We start from the raw sequence: 10,334 nt of genomic DNA, 5'->3' as shown, positions 1-10,334 counted from the left end.
TTTTTAAACAAAAAAACTTTTACTCATCTGCAAAAACTAATGAAAAAAACCTGGTAAAAAGATTCTACTATTTGTCCTGAGTTTAGAAATACCCAATGTTTTTATGTTTTTTTTTGCTTTTTTCTGCACGTTATGGGGCAATAAGTACAGGTAGTGTTTTGCTATTTCAAAACCATTTTTTTCCCAAATCTGGTAATTCTTCCCCCATGTGCCATTTCGGGTATCTTTGATGCCGGCCAATGCGATTTACGCCATCAAATCATATATTTATAAAATCCAGACACCCCAAGGTATTTGAAATGCTGGTATTTTAACCCTTTCCATGCACTGATTTTACCACCAGCCTTTGTGAAACTTTATGGTAGTAAATTATTTTTTTTTTTTTGTATTTTTTTTCACACACGTTGTACTTCAGGTATAAATTTACCGCTCCTGGTATATGTCCGTGTCAAACAACACCCAAATATGTGTTCGGTAACATCTCCTGAGCGCAGTGATACCCCCCATGCATGGGTTTGTTGGGCTATTTTGGAGGTAAAAGGCCGCCTTTGTGAGGTGTGTATTTTTTTGCCATTTAGACATTTTCGACATCTGATCCTACTGCCCCCATGTCCCGTATTTGAGACATCTTTGAACCCGGCCAATTCAATTTACCCCATCAACATTTTTTAGTACTAGACACCCTATGGGTATTTGTAATGCCAATATTTTAACTCTTTCCATGCGGGAATTATTATGACGATAAAGAATTGTAGGACTTGCTTATGAAAAACTTTTTTTTGGTGACAGTGGGTATTTTTACATGTTACTATATTTTTATTTTTTTTACTAATCACTCTGATTAGTGAGCTGGGCTCCATTGACCTTGCATGGTTGGATGCAGTACCTGCATTCAACCTGCAGGAGGAGCTCAAGAGTTCAAAAAATAGAACACATTTTCTATTGTTAATGCCATCCTGTGAATGACGGCAACGTCATTTACAGGATGGCACTTGTGGTTGCTCTTCGAAGCAATCACAAGGCTATCTGGGTAGGGGGGTTGTGTTGCTACATGTCAGCAACACAGTTTCTGCTTAGGAAGTGATTCCGATCGATTCCTAAGCTGTTTTAACCTGCTGCCGCGATCTGTGATGATCGGTGCGGCGGCGGCCATTTTTCTTCCGGGAAGGGCTTTCCTCACCGGATCCACGGTCATGCTGCAAAGTTGCCGATCGCGGCGAAAATGCCATGATCGCGACGATGCAGCTATTTAACGGGAGCCTGTACATGTACGGGCATTGTCGTTATCACGTTGCACGGCAACCCCGTACATGTACGTGGATTGTCGTTAAGGGGTTAAAAATAGTCTAAATTCAATTTATGAAGCTAAGAATAAAAAAGCAGAATAATTAGTTAAATGCTGAGCAGCAACTCCTGAATTTTTGAAAACATTAAAATGAACAGTGTATTATAACTCTTATTCTGAGTACTTATTTTACTTGTGTCTGTTATAACAGGCCACTAACCTATTTGTGTAATACAAGAAACTCCACAGAAAAATCATAAAATAATACTTTTTCTATGTCAACAATAAATGTCAACTCTATTTAAGTGTCTGTTAATAATACACAACTGTTAAACATAAGCAAAATGCTGATTGAAATCTGTTTAAGCATTTTAAGATATGCTATCCAATTAAGATATTTCCTTTTGTTTGTCTTTAATAATGTGTTCCCTGCACATTCACAATAGAGGCCACTCAAAACTTAATCTCTCCTGCCGAATGGAAAGGTTCCACTGATAGCGAGTAGCTCTCGCAGTGCAACGGAAAAAAACGTCACTGCCCTTTCACCTCAAGTAATTCGGAGAAGGCTTTCAGCGGCGCCCTTGTGCCATGCTATTTGGGTATTATACCAAAGAAAGCCCTAGCAATGTTGTTCTCTATTAGTAAGAACACACTGAAGGAGAGCAATTGAACTTCTGTTATAAATGTAACAGTTTCCAGTGTTTTGGCAACAGTCCATTATATTTAAAAATGTATATGTAGTTGTATATTTATGTAGGTAAGTGTATGTATGTATGTATATATATATTGTATGAAGGTATGGAAAACTGGGTATACAGTGGATATAAAAAGTCTACACACCCCTGTTAAAATGCCGGGTTCTTCTGATGTTTAAGAATGAGACAAATAAATAATTTCCAAACGTTTCCTACCTTTAATGTGACCTATAATGTGAACAATTCAGTTGCAAAACAAATTTACGATTATTCATAAGACTTCCAAAATCTATAATCTTTTTGGTGACACAGAACATTGTTTACATCTGCCATATCTATACTACCCCTTCCAGGTAGAAAGAAAGTGAGTATATTGGGTTGATTGAGATTTATTAGCAAGGAGTTTTTTGGAGATAAACCGATGGTGCAAGGATAGATTAAGTTTACCTTTCTTACAAATTATATGGCTCTTTTCGGGTATAATATCGCTTAGTATAGGATCATGTTTGATAATGTGCCATTTTTTCTAATATTTCCCTTATCTCTCGTATATGATCAGAGTAGGTAGTTACAAACCCCAAATTAAATGTCTCATTTTTTTGGGGGTGTCAAACCATCAAGTTTACTAATCTTAATTTTTTTACATTTTTTTTATGGGTTTTGTCTTGGTAAAGAAATTGATTTCTATTTAATTTTCTAACCTCTCGAAGGGCTGATATGACCAATTTCTTATTATAGCCTTTTTCTAAGAATCTATCTTTAATTATCTTAGCCTGTTTATCAAAGTCTTCTATTTTTGAACATGTTTTTTCTAATTCTAATAAATTGACTTTTAGGTATTGTTTCCTACCATCAGAACCAATAATACTGGTCAGACAGGCAGGAGGAAGGGTGAAACTGGGATCTAGAGAGCTCCGGCTCACTCACTGTTGCCACCCTGTACCGCTAATCAGGTACAGGGTGACTTAAACATAAATCCAAGCAAAGGATCCAGGTATTGCACTGTAATTAGTGTCCACTGTCACCTGCTGGAAGTATGTAATGCAATCAAGGGGTCCACCGTCTATCATGGGAAATACAGGCTCCAGCCGCCTCCCAAGTCACAGAGGCTTCCATGACAGGTATGTTGTTAATCCACTTTTGGTCGTGGCAACTATTGGCTCAGGTAAGTATTCTTATCTACCAGTTTAAAGTATGTATTGTCATTATCTATAGATATATTTAGATCCAAAAAGTTAATGGAAGTCTTACCAGTTTCATATGTAAAGACTAAACCTAATGAATTCAAATTAAGATTTGAAAAAAGGCTTTTAAAGAGTCAAAACTACCCTTCCACAAGATGAATATATCATCAATATATCTTTTATACAGATATAGATTGGCATGGCGGTGGGCACCAAAAATAGTGTCGTGCTCCCAGTCTGCCAAAAATAGGCATAACTGGGGGCGAAACAGGTGCCCATCGCTGTGTCACAAATCTGTAAATAAATATCACCATCAAATAAGAAATAATTAGATTCTAAGATGAACTTCATGCTTATCTCGATTGTTTTTTTTTTGTTTTGTTTTGTTTTTTTTAGAGGATCTAAAAAATTTAACTACAACCAAGGACTCACTAAGGGGTCCGGATTCCCGGATAAAGATAGTGACTATTATGGCGATGCATGGAATAAAACCACCACTACCAGTGCAACCCCAACCACCCTTGGAGCTACCACCCCTGGTGTTACCACTAACATAAACACTGGCAGCACTCTCCAGAGCCAAAGTGGGGCAGCAATCAGTGATAGCAGCAGATCTATTTTGCCTCCAGAAGGTAGTGAGGAAGAAGAGGGATGGCCTACTTTTGCAGCCAGAGTGGACCTTACACCACCTTCTGCCCAGGTGGAAAAGGATATGGTATTCTTTAATGACAATATTGATGACGACAATGACCTTGATTTAGATTATGAGGCAGACTTGGAGGAGCCAAGGGACACACATTCTAGCTTCTCTGTTGAATGTGTTCCTCCTTCCACTGTGCAGAAGCACCGGTCACAGGTTCCCCTTCATTCACTAGCACCACTACTAGGAACTAGGACTGCAGAGTACTTTCAACCCCTTCTTCAGTTGTGTTTACTTGTTGTGCCTAGGAGTATAATCCTAGGAGTGTCACCCCGACCTATTGGATCTTTATTGCCCTTGCCCTGTACCTGACCAAGTCTTTGCCATAATTCTCTAGAACTCTTTGTCGGCTAGGATTTTCAGCACCAGCCAAAAGAGAGGCTGTTGCCAATTTGTCCACTCCCAAAATGAAGACTCAGGCCTTCTTAAGTACGTCGGGATTTTACAGATCATTTGTCCTCCTGACCCTTCAAAGCGCTTCTCTGTCCACACAGATGCCTCCACCTTCGGGTTGCGAGCAGTGCTGAGTCAAGTGGGAGCCGATGGCAGTGAGCACCCGGTCGCACGTACCAGCCAGAAGTTGCTGCCTAGGGAAGTTGGGGATGCAGCTCTAGAGAAGGAATGCCTGGTATTGGTATGGGCTCTTTAAAAACTCCAGCCATACCTTTTATGGACAGTCCTTCACAGTGCTCACTGACTTCAACTTCTTGATTTGACTGAACAGAGTCTCTGGGAATAATGGATGATTGTTGCGGTGGAGCCTTGCCCTGCAGCCCTATAACTTTACTGTACAGGCCCGGGAAAGCAGAATGGAAATGCAGATAGGCTTTCCCGGCAAACCAACCTGACTTCTGCATAACTTCCCAGGACAGCACCAGGAACTAGGGCAGCAGATTACTTTTAACCACTTCTTCAGTTATGTTTGACTGTTTTGGCTGTGCCCAGGAGTATAACCCCACCCTTGTGTCACCCAGACCCATTGGATCTTTATTGCACTTGCCCTGTACTTGACCGGGTCTTAGCCATAATTGTCTGGAACTGTTTGTCAGCTAGGATTGGCAGGAGTGCCCACTGTACTTTTTAACCCTAAATATCTTGGATGCCCCTGGCCCCACCAGGGCGCACATGTGTTGGAGCTTAGATGAGAGGTGACTGGAAGAGGAGGCACCCTGGGGAACCCCAGTTTTTAGGCACCTTTTGTTGACCGGGGTTGAGCAGCCGCAGCTAGGGAGCCTTTGCGGACTGTCCTGGGAACCTACAAACCGCTACCGCTCGAGGTCCGGTCCACGTATTAAGTCGCTTTTTGGACCCCGGGCTATCCATCGATACCCCTGGATTGCCGCCGCTCCCATGGGATCACCCCGAAAAAAACGATTTAGGGTTATACGGGCATTGCTGTGCTTGGTGGCCTGATTGTGGCACCATGCTGTCTGATAGTTTGAACTGTATATAAGGCTGTGTATTTTCACAATAAAGTGTTATTTGTTTTCACCTAATTGGTTTTGTTTGATGCTTGGGGTGGACTGCTATAATCAGCTAGATATTGGTCAGCTACAGAGCCAAAGTCCCGCTTCATCTCTCTATTGCTAGTTCTGTCTGGTGCTGAGAGGGTTAATCGCTGAAATCTCTGGAAGGAAGAAACAATCTGACTGGTGTACCCAGTTGGGGTATAGGACCTTCTGTCACATTTGGTGGCAGCAGTGGGATGCTTCATTCATACCGGGACATCCAAACCTCCACCGGGACCTTTTCACAGTGAATGGAGCGGCACTACAGCAGCTTAAAAAGGAACAACTTAAAGCAACTGCTGGAAGCCAGAGGAAAGATGCCAATTAACAAGTCAAAAGCTACTTTCATCGTTGAACTGATGGAAGGAGACCAGAGTAGCCCTGCCGGCTTGACGGCAAACTTCAGAAATCCAGTGGGAGATACAGTGGTGCAAGAGATCATCCCCAAGTTAATTTGCGCAACCAGGCAGCTGAGAATGGCGGATATACAGCGGGACAGAGACAGAACTACTACAGAAGATGAGCAGCAGCCCTTCTGCCATAGGAAACTACCTTACAATGCCATCCTAAAGTTCAACGACACCAGGGAGGAGATCGACTACTATCTTTAGGTCTTTGAAAGACAATGTGGATTACAAGGAGTCGATGAAACCAGCTTTCTTCTCACTGATTTCTGGGCCTAGAAAGTTTTGTCCTCTGAAGTGACTACACCCACATCAACACCCAAACACACACACCAGGACAGGCTCTGCCACAACTCCACCCGAACACACACCAGGACAGGCTCTACCACACAGACACCCAAACACACCACGTGGCATCTTAGCCACAAACAGCCTCCCTGTGCCATGCAAACCTCACTTACACATCCATGCTACCACATGCATATTCATTCATTTACTCATTCACAAATATTTATTCACTCGTTCATATGTATACTCACTCATTCACAGATACTCATTCAGAGATGCTCATTCATTCCCTCAATCACACAAACTCGTTCATACACCCTCCCTTACCTGAACTGCAGATCTCTCTGTGGTCCTTGCAGACGTCCACAGGGGCTGCTGCTTTCCTCTGTGTTGCTCGCACTCTTTGCGCCCAAATTTTCTTGTCCAGCCGAGCAGGAATGTAGCAGGGTTATGTGATGTGACGGAAAACTCACGTGACTCCTCTGGGTTCCTGCATCCCCTGGGTGGAATGAGCAATGCACAGGTAAGTAGCAGGGCCCCTGTGGAAGTGATTACCCTAGAGTGGTGGGCCCAATCACAGTTGCAAACCCTGCGATCCCGGTTGCTGCTGGCTTTTGGCCAATTCAGTATGTGGCTACACAGTAGCTTAGTTTAGAAGTTTAGATGTAGGGCGGCCTGGAGGGGCAATTGGGATTGGACTTTCCAGCACTACAATGACCTTAAGCACAGGGCCAAGTTAACCCTCCCGTGGTTACAACAGAAAAAGGTGAATGCAAGACGACCAAAGACTTTGCATGACCTGAAGGCATTTTGACATGACGAATGGGCAGCTATACCGCCTGCAAGAATTTGGGGCCTCATAGAGAACGATTACAAAATACTCAATGATGCTAAAGGGGGCAAAACATAGTTTCATAAGTAAGGGCATGTAGACTTTTGAACAGGGGTCATTTAGTTTTTTTCTTTGTTGCCATGTTTTGTTTTATGATTGTGCCATTCTGTTATAACCTACAGTTGAATATGAATTCCATTAGAAATAAAAGAAATGTGTTTTGCCTGCTCACTCATGTTTGCTTTAAAAATAGTACATATATTACCAGTTCTCCAAGGGTATGCAAACTTTTGAGCACAACTGTGTATATATACATATATCATTTCTAGTTATGGAAATTATGCTGTGGTTGCTACTGTGGAATCTATAGATGTGGTCATAAACAAATATGAATATTAAATAGATCTTGAAATATATGCCAATAAGACAGTATTATTAATGAAAACGCAACTTTGGCAGCAAACTACGTAGTATAAAAGCACCGATAAGAAAGGAATGCTGAAATGGTCCTAGGCAATGAGTCACTTCCAATTAAAAAATAAAATATGTAATTGAGGAGTTGTATTAATCATTTCCATATCTTATACCATGAGCTAACAGTTCTAGGTTTGATTCAGTGAGTCATCTAAATACGATCAATTCTGAAAATCCTTCTAGCTAACATTTTATCTCTCTTTTTTTAACCATAAGTAATAATGAATCAATGTATTAATTTAAAGAACATCCAAAAAAGTGAAACAATAAAATAAACAATACAGATATATTTTCCCGATTCTGTAGCACTATTACAGTTAAGGAAAATATATGCCACCTAGATATACTTCATGTTTTCCCTCATTATGCCACTCTGCTTCCCAGATATGCCACTCTGCTCCCCAGGTATGCCACTCTGCCCCCTCCAGACTTACAATGCATCCCGAGACTTGAACCCCATGCTCCAGACTCCCTGGTGTCTAGTGGGGGCAGTCGGTGGACATCTGCAGACAACCTCTGCCCAGCACCTCCGCCTCCGAGGTGTTTGTGAAATGGGGAATTTCCTGAATCTGGGAGGACCATTTCTCAGAAATCAATTGATCCCCCAAAATGGCTGCAAAACCCAGGAAGGGAGCAGCGCCACTGTACTAGGTTGAAGAATAAACATAGAATGCCGCCCAAGTCCTAAGAAACCTGGCCCACATTTCTAGCCTAGCTTTCTGACCTATACTACCCGATTCTTCCCCAATGTCCTATTTGGGACATCTTTGAAGGGAAACATTTAGGGAGCATGAGAGAATGAGAGAGTGGGAGAATAAGTAAGAAAGTCAGAGTAAATATGGTCTCCAGACGAATTTGGTTTCCGAATTAAAAATGTCCCAAAATGTAGGCCGAACTGAATGGGCAGGGAATGTAATTTGTTGCCCGAAAACGAATAGTCCAAAAATTAACCAGAAAAAGTCTAAAAAAGTGACTCTGAGCTGTTCCGCTATAAGTTTAAAAAAAAAAAAAAAGTCAATAGTTACATTATTGCAATACACTCATTGACCACTTTATTAGGTACACCTTGCTTGGACCCCTTTTTGCCTTCAACAATACTCACGTAGGTTGTCACATCCACACAACTGCCGCTCACTGAATACTCTCTCTTTTTCAGACCATTCTCTTTAAACTTTAGAGATGGTTGTGCGTGAAAATCCCAGTAGATCAGCAGTTTGTGATATACTCAGACTCCATTCCCCATTCTGATGCTCGGTTTGAACTTCAGCAAGTTGTCTTGATCAAGTCTAAAGGATATCAAAAATGTGTTTTTTTTTCTTTATTTTAGAATAATTATTAGGCCATACTTCTCCTGAAAAAAAGTAGTTGTAACATTTACTGAACAGATATGGTATGGCATAACTCCCATCACTTTACACTGAGCCAGAGATTGAGGTGGTAGACCTTTGCCCCTAAAACAGTCTGCCTGTGTCAAATCTGCCCCTTTAGCAGGCTTCCTGTGCCAACTTTGCCATTGAAGCAGCCTGCCTGTGCCAACTCTGCCACTGAAACAGCCTGCCAGTGCTAACTTACCCCCTGAAACATCCTGCCTGTGCCACCTCTGCCACTTAAGAAACCTGCCTGTACAACCTCTGCCACTTAAGCAACAAGCCTGTGCCAACTCTGCCCCTTTAGCAGCATGCCCGTGTCACCTCTGCCCCTTAAACAGTCTGCCTGTTCCACCTTTTCCCCTGAAGCAACCTGTGCTACCTCTGCCCCTTTAGCAGCCTGCCTGTGTCACCTCTCCCCCTCAAACAGCCTGCCTGTGTCACCTCTCCCCCTCAAACAGCCTACCTGTGCCAACTCTGCTGCTGAAACAGCCTGCCTGTGCCATGTCTGCTCCTTTAGCAAACTGCCTGTGCCACCTTTGCCCCTTTAGCAAACTACCAGTGCCACCTTTGCCCCTTTAGCAAACTACCAGTGCCACCTCTGCCCCTTAAAGAAATCTGCCTGTGCCACCTCTGCCCCTCCTAAACAGCTTGCCTGTCCCATTTCTGCACCTAAACAGTCACTCATTTGCCCATTCGTTCGTTCACCCACTCTCCCACACCCCATTACCTCTCTTGTAGATTGTATTGGTCTGGGAGCTGGCTAAGCATCCCTGGGGTCGTACAGACGTCTATGCGGCCTACTACTGTGGTGCCCACACATTGTGTGAGGAAACTCTTTCCCCGCCCAGGGGGAGCAGACTATCCCCTTTAGATACGCTACTGCATGCATAAATGAACATATTGTAAAAAGGACAAATAACATTTTAGTCATATGGTTATGATGATTCTACTGCTCTGATGTCATAGTCTTTGTTTATCCATGGTAACACTGTGCGGTTCGGGAGGGGGAAGAGAAGGTTCTGGAGAGTAGCGTTGGAGTCAGAAGAAGAATAGGGGTTAGTATTGAACTTCACAATCGCTTGACTGCATGAGTCATAGTGTTTCAATATTAGACACATCTATACATGGAGGTTCTTCTTTCAGACTAACATGTCTGAATATGAACTTTTTTAATGGTTAAGTAAATATAGTAACATGTAATGATATAATTTGGTGGCAGGTAAGATAAGAAGCATTCAGCCCATCTAGCCTGTACTTTTTTCGATGATGTGTTTAGCATTACATTCTTGGGTATCAGTCTTCAATCAACTAATAAAAGCTTGAATCTGAGTCATGCACCAAAAGCCTCTGTTTTGCCAATGTATTTGCTGTCGATCTAACACCTTTTACAGTAGGAGGAAATTAAGTACAAAGAGTTCTGTTATCTTACTTACTATTTACTGAAAGTGTTTACTTATTGTGGGTTCTTTACAATAATATACAATAGTTGTAAATGTACAACAAAATAAAAAGATTGTACAATAGCATAAGCAATTGATGTGTGTGCTGGTGTTGAGGGATGGGTTGGGGATAACGAAGTGGCCCTGATGACACA

This window comes from Spea bombifrons, chromosome 1 (assembly GCF_027358695.1).
Source record: "Spea bombifrons isolate aSpeBom1 chromosome 1, aSpeBom1.2.pri, whole genome shotgun sequence".
Taxonomy (NCBI): domain Eukaryota; kingdom Metazoa; phylum Chordata; class Amphibia; order Anura; family Pelobatidae; genus Spea; species Spea bombifrons.
This window is presented reverse-complemented; position numbering follows the sequence as displayed.